Source organism: Kogia breviceps, chromosome 6 (genome assembly GCF_026419965.1).
Source record: "Kogia breviceps isolate mKogBre1 chromosome 6, mKogBre1 haplotype 1, whole genome shotgun sequence".
Classification (NCBI taxonomy): domain Eukaryota; kingdom Metazoa; phylum Chordata; class Mammalia; order Artiodactyla; family Physeteridae; genus Kogia; species Kogia breviceps.
Genome location: NC_081315.1, coordinates 92,474,300 through 92,496,816, shown reverse-complemented (window position 1 = coordinate 92,496,816; position 22,517 = coordinate 92,474,300).

Genomic DNA, 22,517 nt, shown 5'->3' with positions numbered 1-22,517 from the left:
TGTAACTACCATGAAGATGACAAAACATTTTCCACACTCCAGAAAGTTCCTTTGTACCTCCTTGATTTTTAGTACATTGGTACAAGCATGACCACTTTTTTTTACTTTAATCACACATAGATTAGTTTGATTGCTTTTGAGCATCATATAAATGGTATTGTATGCTATGTACTCTTTCTTTCTATTGACTTATTTTCTCAGGGTGTCCATGAGATACATCTATGTTGTGTTGTGTACCAGTAGCTTTTTTTTTTTTCATTTTGTGTAATTTCCTTTCCTTGAATGTAGGAGAAGCTGACAATTTGCTTTATTTTAAGTATAATATACATATTTTTAAAAGCAGATTCATGTTTACAGAAAAATTGAGCAGGAGACATATAGAATCCCCATATGCTCCCTCTCCTTCTGCCCTCACTTTTCCCTGTTACTAACATTTTGCCTTAGTGGCATTCAATTGTTAGAACTGATGAACCAATACATTATTATTAACTAACATAGTTTATATTCAGGTTTGCTCTTCGTGTTGTACAGTACTACGAGTTTTGACAATTGTTTAATATTATGTATACACCATTGCATTATCATACAGAATAGTTTCACTGCCTTCAAAATCCCCTGTTATACCTATTCATCCCCACCCTCACCCCCACCCCAAACCTTGAAAACCACTGATTTTTTTTTACTGTCTCCATAGTATGGCTTTTTCCAGAATGTAGTATAGTTGGAATCATACAGTATGTAGACTTTTCAGACTGACTTCACTCAGCAATATGCACTTAAGGTTTTTTTTTCTGTGCATTTTCATGAATTTATATGGTAGATCATTTACTGAATATTAGTCCATTATACACATACAAACATACATATACATATATAGTTTTCCCTTCTTGATATGTCTCCAGTTTCGGTATTAGGGAAATGTCTTCATAGTATGATTTAGGAAGTGCATCCTTGCTTTTATTTTCTGGAACTTATAGTATCATTTCTTCCTTAAATATTTAATAGAATTCACTGGATCCTTCTGGTTTTTGTTCTTTTTTTTCCTGATGCTTTCTATTTTAGAAGGTATTATTTATTATTTTAATTTCTTTAATAGATATAGGCTTATTCAAATTACTCATTTCTCCTTGTGTGAATTTTGGTAGGTTGTATCTTTCAAGGAATTGGTTCATTTCATCTATGTTATCAAATTGTGAGCATAGAATTATTCATAATATTTTTATTATGCTTTAATGTTCATTGAATCAATGAATTTAATGTTCAGTGACTGCTATTTTTATCTTAGTTATCCTGACTAGGAGGTTTAACAATTTTATTGCTCTTTTCAAACAAACAGCTTTGGTTTCATTGATTTTCTCTATTGTCTTCCTGTCTTCAATTTCATTAATTTCTGCTCCTTAATTATTTCTTTTATTCTATTTATTTGAATTTAATTTGCCCTTATTTTTCTAGTTACCTTAGGTAGACACTTAAATTATTGATTTGAGATCCTTTTTCTTTTTTAATATATGAAGTCAATACTACAAATTTTCCTATAATCACTGCTCTTACTGCATCTGCCAAGTTTTAATAAGTTATATTTCCATTTTCATTTATTTCAAAACATTTATAATTGCTCTCAGGATTTCTTTTTTGACTCATGTGTTCTTTAGAAGTTTGTTATTTAATATCCAAACATTTGGAGATTTTTCCATCTATTTTTCTGTTATTGTTTTCTAGTATAATTTGTTTTTGTTTTCTAGTAGAATTTTTCTAGTATAATTTTATGTGTTTTGAGAGCATGATTTGTATAATGTTTATTCTTTTAAATTAAATGAGGCACATTTCATAGCCTAGAATGCAGTCTATCTTAGTGAATATTCCATGTGAGCTTGAAAAAAATGTGCATTCTGCTGTTGTTGGATGAAATATTCTATAAATGCCAATTAAATGCAGTTGATTTATGATGCTATTCAGTTCAACTATGCTTTATGATTTTTTACCTGTTTGATCTGTCAATTACTAATAGAGAGGTCTTAACATCTCCAACTGTAATAGTGGATTCACCTATTTCTCCTGCAGTTCCATAATTTTCCTCTCAGAATCTGGCAACCATGCTGTCAACCACACTGCTTTCCTACCTCAATTAGATTTCTTATTAATCCATTAGATTTATTGTGGTATCCTAAATAATGTTGTCAATGAAGAGTTTGAGCCTACATTCATCCCTTTACTTCCCTATGCATTCTTAAAACAATCTCCAATCATAAGGCTGAGACTCTCAAACATAATATATGAATCCCATTTCAGTTTAAAAATAAATAAAAAGACAAAGAAATCACCGAGGATTAATGAACACTTAATTGAATGATTCGTATTGATAGTTTCAAAATTATGTAAATAAAAGAATAGAATTTTAAAAACAAAACAGATTAAATACAAACGAAGAAAGACTGTTTGCATTAATTGTCCAAGTTTTTAATCCCACCCCCATCTACACTCTGCCATGTGACTGTTTAGTTCCTCTCAAAGAAGAGAAACTTGGCTTTGTTTCTGTCAGTAAAATATCACAGAAGTGACAGTGTGACAGTTCTGAATACAGGCCTCAAAATGACTCATGTATTTCCACTTAGTTGCTCTGGTACCTCTGCCTTTTGAAAAGAATCTGTTCTAATCTGCTGGATGAATATAGAGAAATATGGAGCTGAGCAAAGGTGCTCCAGCCAAGACAGTGCCTGTGCCCCCCACTCCCTTCCCCTGGAAACCACCATTTTACTTTCTATATTTATGAGTTTGGCCTTTTAAGATTTCACACATAAGTATATCATACATACTTGTCTTTCTCTATCTGATAAGACTTAGATGTCTAATGCACAATACAGTAGATACAGAAAACAATATTGTATTATAATTATCAAACTTGCTAAGAGACTAGAACTTAATGATTCCGACCTCTAACAAGAAAGGATAATTATGTAACGTGTTATTGTTGCTAATTACCTCTACAATGGCAATCATATTACAATATATAAATGTCTCAAATTAATATGTTGTACATCTTAAATTCACACAATGTTATATGTCATTTACATTCCAGTTTTTAAAAAAGAAATAACTCTCAGATGAAACACAGATCTGTAGAATCATGATCTCAATAAATGTATATGTTATAGCACACCTTATTTTTGGATGATTAATTTTGTAGCAGTATCATGGCAATGTTTGAAACAGAAATTAATACCTAGAATTAGACTGCTGCCATGTAAATGAAACCTAAAATACATGGCTTCAGGGACTGGGCAGTGAGTGAGCAAAGGCTGAGAAAATGGATGAAGACATACAGGAGACTGAAAACTGGAAACCTGGTCAAACAATTGGCAATTTATTCTGGCAATAACTTGGAAGTTAGAAATTTTACCTAATACCTTGTGATGATGTGATATTGAAACTAAAACATCAATGTTAAGTTTGAGAGAAATATTTAAAATTAGGTTTGGCTCCATATTTATCTCTTTATGGATTTTGATTCTAATAACAAAAATTCAAAGAACAGGGCTTCCCTGGTGGCGCAGTGGTTGAGAATCCGCCTGCCAATGCAGGGGACACGGGTTCGTGCCCCGGTCCGGGAAGATCCCACATGCCGCAGAGCGGCTGGGCCCGTGAGCCATGGCCGCTGAGCCTGTGCGTCCGGAGCCTGCGCTCCGCAATGGGAGAGGCCACAACAGTGAGAGGCCCGCGTACCACAAAAAAAAAAAAAAAAAAAAAAAAAAAAAAAAAAAAATTCAAAGAACAATATTTTAAATAAATATGTACAAAATGCATTAGTAATTTTAACAATTTGTTTGGTAAGATAATCAGATCCTAAACTTTAAAAAAAGTGACAGTGTAGAATACTAAAATGACAATTTTGGTGAGATTTTATCTTTAATCTTATAATGCTCTCCTGTTTTATTTTGCAATAATCTACAATTCTAATGTTATTCATATCTGTATTAAACAGCTACTCATTCTAATTTTTGCTGAATTCTGAAAAAATAATTCTTCATTACACATTTATTATTGATCAACTGTGCAGTACTGATTGTTGTGAATAGGTAATTACAAAGATGGAACCATTTTAGACTGGTAATATTGAACTCACCTCTTTGGAACAGATCCTCTGTCTGACAGACCAGAGTGTACCATCTGATGACTCATGAATCATACAACTCCTGTCCATTCAATTTATAATACCTTTTCTATTGCAAACTTGTTATCATTTGATTGTCAATTTGCTGGAACACAATCATTTACTAAGACAAATTAAAATGCTTGCATCAACATCATTGTGCTGTGATAGACGAATTGGCACTAATAATTACCTCCCACAATATCCTGTGCTTTATAAATTCTCATTCACTACTAGGGAGGCTGAGTGCACATCCATGACCCTTGGCTTTGATCTTGGCTATCTATCTAGCTTTGAACAATGGGACATTAGTGGAGATAATATAAGCAGTCTTAAAAGAAGCCTTTTACGTATGGATAACCAAGGGGGAAAGGGAGGGTGGTATGATTTGGGAGATTGGGATTGACATAATATACACTACTACTATGTATAAAATAGATAACTAATGCAAACTTCCTGTATAGCACAGGGAACTCTACTTGGTGCTCTGTGGTGACCTAAATGAGAAGGAAATCCAAAAAAGAGGGGATATATGTATATGTAAGGCTGATTCACTTTGCTGTACAGCAGAAAGTAATACAGCAGTGTAAAGTAATTATACTCCAAAAAAAATAGATAAATAAATAAATAAATAGATGATAAAATAACATCTCAACACACACACACAAATAAAGTAAAATGGTAAATTAAAAAATATAAAAAGAAGCTTTTTAATATTGGACTTGCCACATTATGCTTCTGCATTGCATTCATCAGCAGATGTCCTTTTACCTTGGGACCCAGAATGTACACAAGTGGAACAAATCTGTGCTAGCTGACCCACCAATGTGTGAGAAATATATGCTTAATTTTGAATTCCACTTTGAGTTATTATGGCATAATTCTTTACTACACACCAATAGTTTATTGATATACTTATAAGCCAGACAATCCAGAATATTAAATTAGTTGTTGTAGCTTGTCATCAAAATGAAAAGCTTGAATTAAAAAAAAATACATTAGAGTGTAGAGTTGCCCAAAGCATAAGTTTAGATATCCCTGATCGTTGGGGGGGTATCAATTTACAAATGTCAGGGTGAGCATTCCTGATTTAAGTTCATCTGAGTATATTTTCAGATTTTATACCTTGGAAGGGTTTATGAAACAATGTGCTGGTGTTGTGGAAAGAGTCTTGCATTGAATGGATGGATGGATGAAAGGTACTAATGAACCACTGTGGCTATTTTTTCTGTTAACCAGAGGACACTCTAAAGATGAAAAATTCACTGCAAGTTGAAGAGGGCAAAAAGCCAATACACTGATAAGAAATACATTGAAACTATACATTCTTACATGTTTTCTTTAGGTCTCCCCAAATATCTTCACAATTTATTCTCCTTGCCCTAGGATTAAGTTTATTAAGTTTATTAAGTAAAGTTAGCCTTTAAAAATTGTACTCATGTGTTCTACAGAGATTTATAGAGTAACCTGTGACACCATTTGTGGAGCTTAGTTTTTATTGTATTATATCTGTTTTAACCTCTCCAACTGCTATCTATCCCCTTTTCATCCAGATCTCAGGAGCTATATCATACTTTTAGAAATTAACAGTGCTTAAGAAATATGAGGTGACCTAATTTGTATTGAATTTATTCAAGTTGAATTAAATGGAAAATATTTAGGGACAGTCACTACACCCGTATGGCTGTAGAGAACTGACATTGAATAGGAATATAAAAGGAAACTATAATTAAAGAAAGTCAAATGCTTAATTAAGTACTTTGGTATTTTATTCTAGAGGCAATAAGACTTACCTAATATTTTTATAAGCTGGAATATATAGGTTTAAACACAAGCAAGCAAGCAAACAAACAAACAAAAATACTGGTGGATCTTGTTTAATAGGAAAATGACATGAAGGGATAGGGAAGGGCAGGGACCAACACCTAAATAGGGCAACTATGTGAAAAATAAATTACGGCCTCCAAGGGCACAGTCAACTCTTAGCAACTTAATACCGTCCTCCTACCCTATGATCTCCGGCAGCCATCTCTCATTTGTTGAGTCCAGACAGAAGCTAAATTGAAATGGAGTCCTCTGACACAGTGGATATGGGGCAATCTTCTGGGTTCAGAGCAAGATGAAAAATAGTAGAGAGTGGATCCGAAGGAACAAATGAAAATTGTCTTGTACATCATCTTTAAGAAATATATTTTAGATACAGATACCACAAAATATTCAGAGAGTGGGAAACTTAGCAATGTTGCTCTTTCCTTTCAACCCAATGGTAATAATTAAATTCTGTTTCACAAGAATGAATTTTGTCCTTAAAAAGAAACAAAAATCCCCCACATTTCTAGACTAGGAATGTCTTATCTCATGCCACGCTACCCAATCTCAGTTTGTGGGACTACCGGTTCCCATTATAAGATCTTGACCATAACTGGGAGCTCAGCAGATTAGTTTAGAAACTCCTGCAACTTTCCTCTCCATGCCTCTGAAAACAGAAAGTCTTAAGTTACTAATTTGGACACTGCTCTATTGTATTAAAAAATTATATCAAAGATTTATAAATGCCCCAGAAAAAATCTTTGGCTTAAAAAAAAAAAAAATCTTGGCAGAGACAACAAGAAGGAATAGTATCTGTAAGCTTATTGCGTGATTACTTGAAACTAATTTTAGATTAAGTCTGTTCTTGTGTTATTATCACATCCCTACTTATACAAAGAGTGAACATCCTGCAAGTAAATATGGTATTTTAACTGAGAGTATGTCATTCTACAGCTTATGAAAAATGAAAACCAGGGGAAATTAGCAGTCTCCTTGGAAGGAAAAACATCCCATTCTGTTCAATGTTTATTAGCAGTTGAAATGAACACACAAATTCTTTAGTTCTTTCTATGTATATCTTAAGTTCCTTTAGAGCAGTGACTGGGTCTAACACTTGGAATTCCACTAATGACGTGTATCATTTTGGTTAAGCCCCAGTACTCTCAGGTATCAAAGGGCAGTATGTTTATTGGTTAGGAGGAAAGGATCTGGAGCTAGCTCTGAATCTTCAAGACTACTAAAGTCTTCATCAATCACTGACTTGAGAGGATGGTCCAACTGCAACACTTTCCATTGGAGGGTGGCTAGCTGACTTCTCCTTGCATAGTTTTGAATGGAAAGCCCAAAGAGAGAATAAGAAAGGATAAAAGTAGAATCTAGATACTAGGATAATAGCTAATAGAAAGCAGACACAAAAAGAAATGTATTGAATAACCAGAACGGTGGAATTAATGGCTTAATGAATGCTTTGGGGGAGATGTCTAGCACTGTTTCGTCTGAGAGAACAACCAAATGGAGTTACCATTGCATCCTAAATAGCAATAAATGGAATTTTATTTTTCTACCATATTTAATTGAAGAAATGCTAAGATTTTTTTTGAAGTATTCTTCTCTGTGCTTATATATAAAACTTCTATCACATAACACCTCTGTCATTGGGGTATACTGAATTGCTTGCACGTTGATAGACTCAAATCTATAAGAAAATGGGGTTTATATTGAAGAAGTAGAGGGAGAAACAGAGGAGGAAACTAGAGAAAGAAAAAAATGGAAATGCTCTCAAGTATGGTAAGGAATGATATATGTGTCATCAGTCAATGGTGGGGAAGCCAGAAGCTTAATGAAGGTACTGAATGTAGAGGTAAGACAGAGCATAATAAAGAAAGTTGAAGATTTAAAAGACATGTAGAGCATACTTTGCAGGTTATCCAAGACTGCTGGTGACAACATCCTGAATATTTCTCAAATACTTATTTTATATTGAAAGCATCTATTATAAGATAGAAAACCAAAAAACATGATGTCTTGAATATTACATAATCTTTTCCTTCCTGCCTATGTTTGGATTGCAGTTAAATTTCTATTTTCTTTTTTATTTCAGGAATATATGAGGTGATATTTGTCTTTATTGTGGAAACATTTTCATTATGGAATATTTCAAAAACATATAAAAATAGAGATAATAGTACAACAAAACTTCATGGATCCGTTACACAACTTTAATCACTTTAACTTAGGGCCAATCTTGTTTATCTATATTCTATTCTACTTTTTCCCATTCCTCCAGAAGTAGTTTGAGGTAGATGCAAGAAAGTTTGTGTTTCACTCATAACTATTTAATACTTACCTTTAAAAGATGATTCTTTCTGGGCTTACCTGGTGGCGCACTGGTTGAGAGTCTGCCTGCCGATGCAGGGGATGCGGGTTCATGCCCCAGCGTGGAGCGGCTAGGCCCGTGAGCCATGGCCACTGCGCCGGCGCTTCCGGAGCCTGTGCTCTGCAATGGGAAAGGCCGCAACAGTGAGAGGCCCGCGTACTGCAAAAAAAAAAAAATAGCAACATTTCTTTAGCATCATTCAGTACCTAGCAAGTGTTCTATTTATGTGGACCCTTTAATTCACAAAGCCACATAAATTTGGGGCTCCAGAAAATGTAAAGTAGATGCTTCATAAGGACATATTTACTATATTCTTGTTGAGGGTAAATTCAATTGCCCATGAAAGTTTCTAAGATCATCTGATCAGTTCTTCATTCAAAAAGAAAAATCAAGCATCAAAATTGTTTAAGAAATTATTTTGCTAATCATCCAAGTTCCGTGTGACTCTATACATGTTAATATTACTTGGTATGTTTGCAAACTTATTTTATATACTGAACAATGGCTTTTATGTTTAGCATGTACTACTTATTTCATGCATCCCTCCAGTTTACTTGTGTATTGCCAAACACTCCATTTGACCAATGAGCCAAAGGGTACTGTAACTGATGAACCGCAAGTGTATTCAATGTATTTCTGGTAAAATCTGAGTCAGCATGAAGAATCTACTGGACTGCAAGAATTAGCTTGACATAATGCTGAGTGCAGTCTCTTTCAAGTCAAAGATCTGAATAGCAAAACTGAATCCATTGAACTATATTGATTTTCTAGAATAAAAAAATCTAGGCAATCCCATTTTAGTCTTTGGCTGTTTGTAATACAAACACCATTTAATTGAAATAATGCAGAATTAATTTAAATTGCTGTGAATTGTAAAATTTTGAAGTCTTTCTACGTAGAACTCTGTTATAATGGGGAAATTGTGAATATATGTATGCATATGAATGTGTGTAGGTATGTGTATATTGATATATATAATTCTTATTAATTAAATAAATGAAATGCAACAAAATGTCAAATATCATTTTTCTACACATATATAATTCTTATTAATTAAATAAATGAAATGCAACAAAATGTCAAATATCATTTTTCTACACAATTTTAGCAAGGTTCCTCAACAGCTAATACATGTTATCTTGTTTTTAAATAATATGTTCTGCCCACATTGAATTATGAATAATCTAGTCTTGCTAATTGTTTTTTCAAAAACTCCAGTTCTGATTTTACTTCATATACTCAATATTTTTTTTTCCTTTTGTATGTCTACATATATATTCTCCTACTCGCTATTTATTAATTCCTTTGATAGCCTTTAATCTTATCAACTTATTATTGTATTCTGGAAAGGAACATCCAAAGTCACTTTGGGCTAACTGTAAAAGTAGCTTTAAGATCATGATTAAAGGTAGAAAGTTCAAATTCTTTAAAATAGTTTTTGAACAAAAGTAGTATTGTTTTCAAAATGTAACACTCATAAAAATCCTGCTTTTTAAAATTTGAATTAAGGAAAATCTATGTTATTTTAAGTGGTTTTGCTCTAAATCCTGTAAAAGAAGATTCAATTATAATTTATGATAAAATGACTGTATTTAGAAATGTATTTCTTGGCATTTACAACAATCAGAAGTCACTTTTTAAATGTCATATATACACTTGCTAGCTCTGGAAGATTAAAAAAATGTTTACATGAAAATATTAGAGAAAAAAAAAAGAAACTAGCCCATGTTTAAAATTAAATCCTTTTTAGGCAATTAGTTTTAGCCAGTAGCATAAATGAGCAGGTTGACAATTCTAAAATTAATGCCAAAAAAAGATGAGACATTATTTGAGAAATGAAATTATGTTTTTGTTTCAGATAATATATTTTAAAAATCTGCAAACATCACAAATATGTGTCCTCTGTATAGTGGGAAAAATGCAAATTTCTCAGTGCTTTACAATATCTTTCATGTTCTTTTTCTTTTCACTTAATCGTCATTGTTTTGGTGCTGGGTATTACTCATTTCAAAAAATTATAGCAAATGGCAGAGGCATCATATCATTGTAGATAATGAAATTCACCATGAAAAAAAATCTAACTTTCTAAAGTTTAGTTTCTTCTTTAAAATATAATAAAAATATAGAATTTCTCTCTTTTTTCTAAGTCTCCCTATAATTAGGATGGCCTTACAATTTATCATCCAAACAGGAACAATTTAAGAGTGAAAGTTGGCATTATTAAACATTACCCAGGAACAGGAGATATAAACTGGGACTATTCAAGGCAAAACAGTACCTATGATTATTATCTTACTTATAACAGGCTGCTTTTGAACTTAGCTACAGTTATTTCAGGAACTTAGTGACACCATGTTACACTGTTGGAATGGTCTCAAAGAGTTGATGTGTCAAACAACACTAAGGAACAATTTAGACTCAGTACAGCCAGGCACCTCATGAACAAATATTTATAATAGCTTACTATTTACTGCATCTTCATGTCCAAATATTTCCTTCAAGATATGAACATGTTTATACTTCCAGATGCTTGGGCATTCCAACAGTTGGTACTAATTAGGTAAGTAGAATAGGGGTAGTTGATGACATATGTGTTTTCTCCATTCATATAGTGGGAAGCAGCATCTGCCCCGAGATTCAAAGTCTCTTGCTCCCCAGTCATGCAACATTAATCATTGTCTCCTTTAAAACAAAGAAGCCTATTCTCAGCTAGCTAATGTTCATTTGCTTCCTTAGAACGGAAGTTCTTCCAGGAGTTAAACTAACTCTGAGAAGTAATAAAAAACTCTAATTCCAAGAACTCCTGATTACTATTAATGAGAGAAATTAATGAGTCAAACAACTTCAGATTACTCACCCCTGCTCCATTCTTAAGATCATGTTTGGATAGAAAGGGGCCAGAGAACTAATTCCTACAAAGAAGTGATGTTCTCTATGTTGTTTGTTTTACATTGTGATTATATATTTTCATTGTATACATTCAACTTGTCTATAGGTTTCTGAGAGACGTATAATTCTGTTGAAGGGCAATGTTGGGAGAGAAACATCAAAAATAGTCAATAATTTTAAAATGCCTTCATTGATTATATACTCAATGATTATGTCCAAAGTTTATTGCCATAGTGACATTTAACTTGCTGTGAACCAAAGGGTTCATGTACCTCTAGATGGAAAGGTCAGAAGAATAACAGTACCATATTAATACAGTTTTGATACTTACATATCCCATTTGCTAAGGTAAATCATATCTGAAACAGTAAGAAGTTTATCCTAAGAGGTTCTCTGGTGCTGTTGAAGTGGTTCATTTAACAGGTTAATAACTTCAATTTTATCACAGGATGTAGGCTCCTGACCTCTTGGCAATCTTTGTGTGAGGAGGCTTCTGCTCTGTATTTCTGATTTATACTGAAGATCTGCATAAGGAATCAGTATCAGTTTCAAGTGTCTGCTTATCTTTAAAGTCTTGTTGTAAAGACAAGGGATTAGCACTTTGCAAGGCATCATGTTTATAGTCTGATTTTGGGAAGGCAACCCATGTGTAAAAACTATTTGCCTTTCTGGAAATTTACTAATGATTTCTTTAGTTAAATATATTGTTTCAAAACTATTCTATAGAAAAGTAAGGTACCATTCACTACTTAGAACTATATCAAAACATCAAGATCCACCTTCCAATAGGAAAATGTCTTAAATTTTTGTTCACAGTATTAAGTAATATGACTCATAAACAAAAAGTTTTTATAATTATTTTTTGCAAATAAAAATGAATGACTGAATGTTAACTTATGCAATTTACCTAAGAAGATTATTTAAATGGAGAACATTTTATTTTAAAATATTTTATAAAGGGATTGTTATACATTCTTCCCATGTAATTGATTGCTACTGAAACATTCCTTTTAATTTTTTGAACTAGTGTAAGAATGTAGTTTTTAAAAGTATTAAGGATTTATCATGATCAACATATTTCATAGGTACACTCAGTATAAGCCTATGAATGTATAAGTGCATTTGAGGTTCTCTGAAAGAAAATTGGTTGGTTGAAGGAGATAGAGAGTAACTTTAGGTTGTGTTGCTAAAATAAGCATTTATCATTCCGAGATGTGTTTTTGTACTCCTTTGACTTCAGCTAAAATAAAAGTCTGTGTTGCAGAAAAGGAAAGTAGAGTGAATAAATTCTTTTTTAATGAGAAGTGGCATAATGGTAGCATCAGAGCAAAAACACAGAGCTTCGTGTTAGAGGATCATGAATTAAATCCCATTTCAGCAACCACATATCTTTTTACCTAAGGCAAGTTATTTAACCTCTGCAAGTCCATTTACCTCCTGTGTGATGTGCTGGATGTTCTCCACTTGCCTGTGCAGATCTACTTTCCATCCCTCTCCATCCTGCTCTATGCCTCTGGAGGGTGATATTCACGGAAAGAACCAACCAAGGATCTTGATCTTCTGACATTCAGTGAATAGGAAGCATCAACAGGACAGTAATAATAGAAGTTTGATGTTTATGCCCTTGGTTCTTTCTGTGACAGGCTAAAGACTGACAATGCTGATTTTTCTCTCTGGAAGCCCCCTTTTCCAACTCCAGGTCTTGCTCGGTGCTCCTAACCCTTCCCTTCACCATACCTTCAGACCAAGTAGTGACTGTGACCTGGGTTTTTTACTATCTCTTGTCGGTTTTTCTTAAACCTAGCCTTATCTATGAAAGTGATTCCTTTATTAAACAATCATCAATTTCCTTCTTTGAGCATGTAGTTATCTGCTGGACCCATATTCACATGGAGGATAAAGAAAATACCAGCAATGTATGGTTGTTGTATGGATGTATTGTTATAAGTGTAAACATGAGTAAGATGTATTAAATGTCAAATAAAAATTAGTTAAAATAATCTAGGTCATCTCCCTCCAAGTCTGGATTTGAAATGTATGTCTGGCTATTTCGTTGAATCAACATATATCAGCAAGAGCCTTCCTGATCCAAATGAGCTGGTCTGCATTCAGCATTTTAGACTCCTGCTTCTGCCAGCCTCCACAGTTTTCTACAACAGCACAGCTATTCTGAACAGTTGTTATTAAGGCATATGAGGTGTATTTTGTCCACCTCTGTGTTTTAGAATGGTTCTTCTTACCAACACTCAGGTTTAAAAGTTACTCTGTCTAAAATTTTGCAAGTATGTGAATTTTCTAAAATATCTGTCAGGAAAGCGACAACTGCAATGTTGTTAGAAAAAGTGGGATTGACATCGCTGATGAGATGACAGTGTCTCAGTTGCTGGATTACGAAGGTGACAAGAACCTGAAAATGGTTATGAATTCTTGACATTTTCCTACAGGGCAAAGGGATCTCATATCACATGTTGTGAAGGTGATAGTCAATTCAAAGAAATGATACTTACAGATGTTATATTCATTTTAGAGACTTGATTAGGAAAAAAGCAGCAAGTGTGACATACTAAGTTTGAGTGTTGGAATAAGAGAGAACACCCACCTCTATCAATCTGCCTATACTATGGTACAATAGTAAAGTGGAAAGACCATCAAAGTATCAATCTAGATGCATGGTATTCAGTCATATAAAACTCAGAGAATGCCCTTGGCCTCTGTCATGCTTAATTTTTTGTATCATCTTGATTGAGCTAAGGCATGCCCAGATTGCTGGTGAAACATTAATTCTGGATGTGTCCATGGCAGTGTTTCTGGAAGAGATTAGGATTTAAATCAGTTGACTAAGTAAAACAGATTACCTTCATCAATGTGGGTGGGCATCATTCACTGCACTGAGGGCTTGAATAAAACAGAAGGGCAGAAGGGTCCATTAGCTCTCTCTGCTTGAGCTGAGACATTCATCTCTTCTGCCCTGGACATTGGCATTTTTGTTTCTCTGAGCTTTACACTCACACCAGGATGTACACCATTGGCTCCCCATTTCTTGGACCTTTGAACTTGAACTCACACCCTTAGTCCCAGGTTCTTAAGCCTTTGGTTTTGGACTGAATTACACCATCTGCTTTTCTGGTTTTCCAGACTGTATATGGCTGATCTTGGGAATTTGTGGCCTCTGTAAAGACATAAGCCAATGCCTATAAATATCCTTTTAGATATGTCCTGTTGGTTCTGTTTATTTGGAGAACTCTAACACACAGGCATATCAGTTAGTTAATCTTTATAGATCTCATTGTAATAAAGCTTAAGATGAGAATTAAGAAATTGTAATCTTATCCACATTAGGCATGAGATTGGTGGCAGAATTAAATTAGATGCCTGCCTTTTTCAATTATGCTGTCTCACTGTAAACAAATTACTTAACCTCTCTAAGATTCAGTTTATTTATCTGTAAAATGAGAAGTGTATACTGAAGTCAAGTTTCCCAAGTATATCCTGGAAAGCTATAGGTTCCTTAAAAGGTTATAATGAGCCTAAATTAAATGTAAGATAGTTTTTTTGTATAAAATTATATAATCTCAGAAGCTTATAAAATTACAATTAATGAAATAAAATTTTATATTCAATAAAATTAAACAATTGATTCCAGTAGTCACTCATGTAAAAGAACATTTTTCTTAGGCCTGCATTACCATGGGTTACTACTGGAATTAATTTTTCTATTTTGTAGAATATACACACACACAAACATACACATATTTAGTTTTTAACCATCAGTCAGTACCATAATTAATGGTGAAACACATAGAGTTATCGTACCTCAAATTAGGAATAGGGCTAGAATTGCTGTTACAGTATCATCTGTTATCAATATTGTTCCATATATTTCAGCAAATATAGTAAATATAAAACCTAAATGTGTAGCTTTATGATTGAGGAGTCACAAATATCACTATTTTTGATGTTTTATTCCAAATATCAAACAGCAAAAACTAAAAGAAAAATAGATAAAAAGCAAAAAAATACAATGAAAATATAATTAGAAATAATGTCACAGTTTCAACATCATGGGCCAGTCCAACATGTTTATATATATGTATATTTTTGTTTTATTTTTTTTGTTTTTATACCAGAGGTAACCAGTACAAGAAGATCAGTAAAAATTCGTAGAGCCTTAAAAAAAATCCTTAATATTAAAGTAGAAAATCAATTATATATTAAGTTTAAAAAATCAATTATAAAAGAATCAGGACAAAAGACAAGGTAATATTTCTTCAATTTAAGATTAAGAAAGGCATTTCTGAACCTTGAGTGAAAATGGAAGAAACCATAAATTTGAAGAGTGACAGATCTGGCTATGCAGAATTTTGAAATACCAGAAATTAATAATAAACTATGAAAATGTGTTTTTAATATTTATTGCCAACACATATATTCTGCAAAATGAAAAGTCTATTTTATTCATTCATTTTTTCATACAACAAATGTCTAGAAAAGGCAAACACACCCAATTAAACAGTCACATGTGTACAAATTTAAATAGCCAATAAATACAATTATGAAGCTTAGTAATAAATCATCTGAAAAAAGAGTAACCAAGAATAAATGTCTTCTATCAAATAGAAAAGATTAAAGAAAAAGATGATACAAGTTTTAACTGTATACAATTAAAGCATTATTAAACTATATATTATATAAACATTAAACTATATATTATAAACTATATATTAAACTATATATAGTTAAAGCATTATTAAACTATATATTATATAAACATTATTAAACTATATATAGTTAAAACATTATTAAACTATATATAATTAAAACATTATTAAACTATATATTATATAACATTATTAAACTATGTATTATAAAGCATTATTAAACTATATATTATATAACATTATATTTTAAAATTGACTCTAAAGTATGGACTTTTTATTCCTATGAAACATACTTAGGACTTTAAGCAGGATGGAATTTTAAGTTAATTTGAAAGAAATAAACATCTTAACTATACATAATTTTAAAATCAGAAACAGTCTCTCTCCACTTATTCAAAATGTCTTTTATTAAACATTTAAATTTGGTATGCTGACCTCTTTGAATTTACCACCTTGGATCTGAGATGTGTATGACACAATATAACCAGTCTTGAAAGTATATGGTGGAATAGTATCCATGAGATCTACCTAAATTGTAAAAAACCTAGAAGAATTAAACATTAGTGGAACAATTCAGATCTTAAATTCAGCAAGACTACTCTCACTGCAGGATGGAAAACAATTTGGAATGCCTGAAGTACATATGGATTCATAACATTATCATGTACTTCCTAATTCCAAAATGTTCAGTCTTAAAAAAAAATGTATATGTAACTAACAAAAAAAATCACAAGAGTCACATATGTGAGCAAGCCCATCTTACCAGGAGTATGTTTACCCTTTTCTCAAAGGAGGTCTCTATATATTTTGTGCACTTTGGAATTTGCCTCCCAATTTACTAACCATTTCCCTAAACTATAATTACTTTAGATTGTTCTAATTGCAAATATATCATTTCAGATATTATATATTGAAAATGAAATAAAACAATAAAATATATCATTTTGAAGCTCCTCTGAATGCTCTTCTACCATTTGGGAAAGCCTTATCTTCATTTATTCTCACAAGAAGTCTATTAAGTAGAAACATTTTTAGCTTTATTTTATAGATGGGTTAAATTGTCCAAGTTTAAAGAGCTAGGAAGTTGTGGTCTATATTTCAAATCCACATATTCTGATTCCAAAACCCCCTTCAAATGACTTCTATATATTGCTATTCAAATATAATATTTTCATTATTAAAAATAATAATAATAATAACGCTTGTGAACACACACACGTACGCATAGCTTATTTTTCTTCAAATTTCTCTGTCTTCCTTTCCTAATGGGTTTTCCATTTCTTTTTCCATTTATGTATTACTCATAGATACACAAGATATGTATGTACTCTCCCTATTCATACCCAAGGCTACTTTATATTAGTATTTAAATAATATAACTGATACACAGAAACAATCAATAGAATGAACATGTAAGATACAATTTAAATAATAAAACAAATACTTAATGTATTATTCACCCAACAGAGTTATAATATTGTAAATTCCCTATTCTATCCAGCTACCTCTCACCATTATACAGATAACCAGTTATGGGAATTGTTACTCAATGGAGACTTATGTATTTTTGCATTTTACAATAAATATATGATATACATATATATTCCTAGAAATATATTGTCTCATTTTGATAGTCAATAAATCAGAGCTTCATTAAAATATAGTATCATACTCTAGTTATCATTATGTTTCTGAGATTCATTCATGTTGTTTCATGGTTCTTTCATTTTCACGTCTGTGTAATATTCCATCAGGGCAGGGATTAGCAAATTTTTTCTGTAAATAGTCAGATAATAAATTGTTTGGCTTCATAAGGCATATGGTCTCTTTCACAAGTACCCACTGTCATACAGAAAAAACAACCTTACACAATATATAAACTTAGGAGTGTGGCTGTGTTCCAATAAAATAAAATAGACTTGCCTGCTTTGGCCCATGGTCTATAGTTTGCCAATTCTTGCATTACATGAATATTGCCAAACTTAGTTATCTCTCTTCCTGTCTGTAGACACTTCTGTTGTTTCTAGTTAGCTATTTTAAATGATTCTTGCTATGAACATTTTAGCATAAGTTTCTTGGCACAAATATATATGCTTGGAAATGCAGTTCCTAAATTTTAGTCATGCATATTTGTAAAGAGAAAGCCATATTCTTTCCCAGAGGGATTTTTAGCAATTTTCCATTTCACTAGAGTGTATAAAAGTCTCTGTTGATCCACACCCTTGCCAAAATTTGTAATTGTCTGATTTCTTCATTCACTCCTGTCTAGTGAATATAAAATTGTATCACATTGTGGTGTGAATATTCATTTCCATGATGTTAACAAAATAGTTCATGTTTTTTATTTATTTGTAGAGACATGTATGTCTTTGTTTCTTTAAAATGATTATAGATGTCCTTTGCCTATTTTCATAATTGATTTTGTAATTTTTCTTGCTGAGTAAAAATATTCTTGAAAGTGATTCACTTGCCAGTTATGTTTCAAAAATCTTGTTCTGATTTGTGGCTTGTCTTTTTCTTTTCCTTATAATTTATTTAAATAAGCAGCTTCTGGTGTTTCAGTTTATTCAGGCAATGTCTTTTCGATAGTGCACTTTGTGAAAATACAGTCATGAAGGTAGCCAATATTGGCTTCAAATTTGCTTTTATGTTTAAACCTTTAATCCATCAGGAATTGATATTTTGTGTATTGAGTATTATACGGATGCAATTTCAAATTAATTTCCCAGATGGATACCCATCACCATCGTCTCACCATCATTTATTTTATAGGCCACTTCTTTCCCAGTGCAAAATGATGCTACTTTGACTATATTGTTTGACTATATTGTTTTCATATGTGGTCTTTTTCTAAGCTTATTTTCTGTTCCATTGGTCAATGTTTCTGTCTCTGGCTTAATGCCACAGGGATTTAATTACTAGTTTCAGAAGTGTCATAATCGCTGGGAGGAAATGGCTTCTTCTAGGAGTGATTTTGTTATGCTTAGTCCTTTCAGAATTATTTTGTCAGTTTCCTCAGATATCCTGCTGGGATTTTGATTAAAATTCTATGAAATCCATGAGTCAATTTTTGAAGAAATAATACTTTTAAAATAGTGACACTGGTAAGATTTTTTCCAAGCATGTTTTAAAATTTTCCATAAGTATCTTGTACAACTTTGGTTAGATTTCTTCCTAGGTATCTTTTTTTCCTCTAGGTACCTTAAATTTATGATTTGCCTTTGTAAATTATTACTTTAAAAATTATATTTTACTTTGTTTCTAGAATATAGAAATACAAAGATCTCATTAATTCTCTATCAATGAAATTTTTGCAATTTTCTTTATAGAAGTCAAAGCTTCTTATCTCATATTCATGTCTTTTTTGTGTCTTATTGCAGTGACTGGGACATTCACAAAGCTGTTGAAGAGAACGGGCTTCCAAGTGGGCTCCAAATCCTGTTGCTGTTTATTAAGACAATGGTTAATGATCATCAATAGGAATAATGTTGACTATGCGTTTTGAATAGATTCCTTTATCAAGTTAAAGAGTTTTCTTCTTAATCCTATTATTTAAAATTTTATTTTAAAGACCTAATCAGATGTAGAATTTTGTAAAATGTTTTGCCCCATTTATTGAAATGATCATATTAAACTCTGTATATTAGTACAGAATTACTTTTATAGACTATATAATAATAAACCATCCATGCATTTCTTGTGTGGAGCTAATTTGGTCACGATATATTATTTTCTTCTTAATATACTGATAGATCTTATTTGCTAAAATTTCCTTCAGAATTTGATATCAAAATTCTTCTGGCCTCATAGAATGAGTTGACCTACACTTTCTCCTGTCTGGAAAGTTGTTTTATATAATTTAAATTGTACATTAAATGTTGTAGAACACACCTGCAACACTGTTTAGATCTTCCAATTCTATGTGTGAATATTTTTGAGCACTGATTTATCATTAGTTGAAAAGGTCTAAATAGCTAGTTTCTACATTTTTCTTGAAAAGATCTGACTGTATATTTCTAATTATTTGTTCTTATCAGCTAAGTTATCAAAGGCTGTCATTAAATTGTCATATATATTTAATTTTAATATTTTTACAAACTAATATCTGTATTTATGTCCCAGTTTTATTTGTAAAATTATTTATTAATGTCATCTCTCTATTTTTTACTTTATTTTTTTTTGAGGTACGCAGGCTTCTCACTGTTGTGGCCTCTCCCGTTGCAGAGCACAGGCTTCGGACGCGCAGGCTCAGCAGCCATGGCTCACGGGCCCAGCCGCTCTGCGGCATGTGGGATCTTCCCAGACCGGGGCACGAACCTGCGTCCCCTGCATCGGCAGGAGGACTCTCAACCACTGCGCCACCAGGGAAGCCCCAATTATCTTTTTTAAATTTCTCTTTTGTAAGGTTATTTTTTTCAGAAATATAAAAATATTTGAAAATATTGCTTTGAAGCAAATTTATATTCTTTTCTCTTTGAATTGTTACCATAGGACTATCATTACATTTCAGTTTAATAAATAAATAAATACTAAGCTAAAGAATTACAATAAAAGTAATTTGGACCAAGTTGGTTTAATGTAAAAACTAAGAAAATGTATTCATATATGATATTACATATGTAATAACATATGTATATATGCGTGGAGACAGAGAGAGAGAGAGAGGGAGACAGAGAAACAGAGACAGAGAGATAGAGAGAAAAAGGCCAAGGTACAAATATACAGACATATACATTCTAGAGAGAGTGTAAAAAATATTGATCTACATTTAAAACTCTTAGTGCTACATCTAAAAATATTTTCTTTTTTTTTTCTTAATACTAAGAAGGCTCTTGGAATAAATAGCTTCAAAGCACAGCTTGAGGGCTTCCCTGGTGGCGCAGTGGTTGAGAATCCGCCTGCCGATGCAGGGGACATGGGTTCGTGCCCCGGTCCGGGAAGATCCCACATGCCGCAGAGCGGCTGGGCCCGTGAGCCATGGCCGCTGAGCCTGTGCGTCCGGAGCCTGCGCTCCGCAATGGGAGAGACCACAACAGTGAGAGGCCCGCGTACCACAAAAAAAAAAAAAAAAAAAAAGCACAGCTGAAATGGACCAGTTTGTAAGGGACAAACTTACAGAGTGGCAAATTTATGTTACCACGCACAAATGTGAATAGGCTTCCAGACAGCTAAAATGTGTCTTTTAGAAGGAATGTGTTTCATTTATTCATTGTTTAGAGTGATTGAAATACATTGCTCTCCCCCAGCTCCTTGGCAAGTGTTTCAATTAAGTGGGCACAAAATTTATCCTAGTGCAGTGTTCTATTATTCTGCTCTGTAGTATATAATTGTATGTGACTTTGGACTTGTGGAGTTCTTCCGTCATCAGAAAAATAAAATAATACATCTCTTTTAAGGTAATAAATGTAACTTTTCTGAGTGGAAACACTTGTTTGATAAAGAGTCACTGATGCTGGAGACACAGGGCATTTATTTTCATCAATGTATTAGAAAATAATGGGAAATGTATGCAGCTTGTAAAATTTGCAATCAGCAAAGTATTAATCTATGTAAAAAAGAAGCAAAATTACATGGAAGATGGTACTATATGACATTTTTGGCATAGAAATGATGTCTCTATATTGGAGATGAATCAAGGGTAGATAAAGATTATCTAGTACTCACATCTCCCACTGGCCTTGAAGTAGTAAGAATATAAAGTAAACATAAAAAATTAACAAAAAAATAAAAATAAATAAATAAAGTAAACAAAGACTTATCTTGGGTTCATTCTCCACTGTACTATAACTTAAATATTGTAATACACTTTGATGTCCTATTTGTATTATGTTGTAAGTTTACTTCTACATTGGATGCTTTCAACTTATTATTTTCCTTAAGTTTCTTATTTTATTAAGGTGAGGAACTTAGAATGATGGAGTAATGCTTAGTCAAATATTTTTTTTAAAAATCTAATTTCTATTCTTTTAAAAGACTCATACCTGAAAAATACACACATACAGATACACACAGGTAGGTGAACACACATACACATACACACGCACACACATACACACACAGAACATGAGGGCAGATCATGCAATTTTATATGTCTGAAACTATATCTTGCAGAATAAAATAGTAGAAGGAGCTATGTTTTGGAGATTAGAAAACCTAGACCCCTGTCTTAGCTTTGTCAACAGGCTAGCTGTGTGTATGTGACTAAATCAGTTACTGTTCTGAATCTTTATTTCCTCCTCATTGAAAAGAACAAGTTTGTAAGCATCTAAGTATTTTTCAGTCTTTCTATTTGATCTAGGAATAATTTATATTTGAAAAAATATATATCATATTAGAGTAATTCTGCTCGCTTCAGAAATTCTTATAAGTTTTGTCCATGGTATGTCCCATGGTTTTTAAAATTTTGCTTTTTAAGAAAATATGGAAGTTAAAAGACTTTCCTCCTGCACAAATCAAATTTGAGTTTCACAGTATTATATTTTCCATGGACTGGATGTTAAATCACTAACCAAATATTTTATATTGTTACGATTATTCCTGGTTGTAAACTGGGAACTTAAGCGCTTTTAGTCACTGTACAAACAAGGCCTGCTAAGTGAAATGGGGCACACAAAACAGGAAGCTCATACAACAGGAA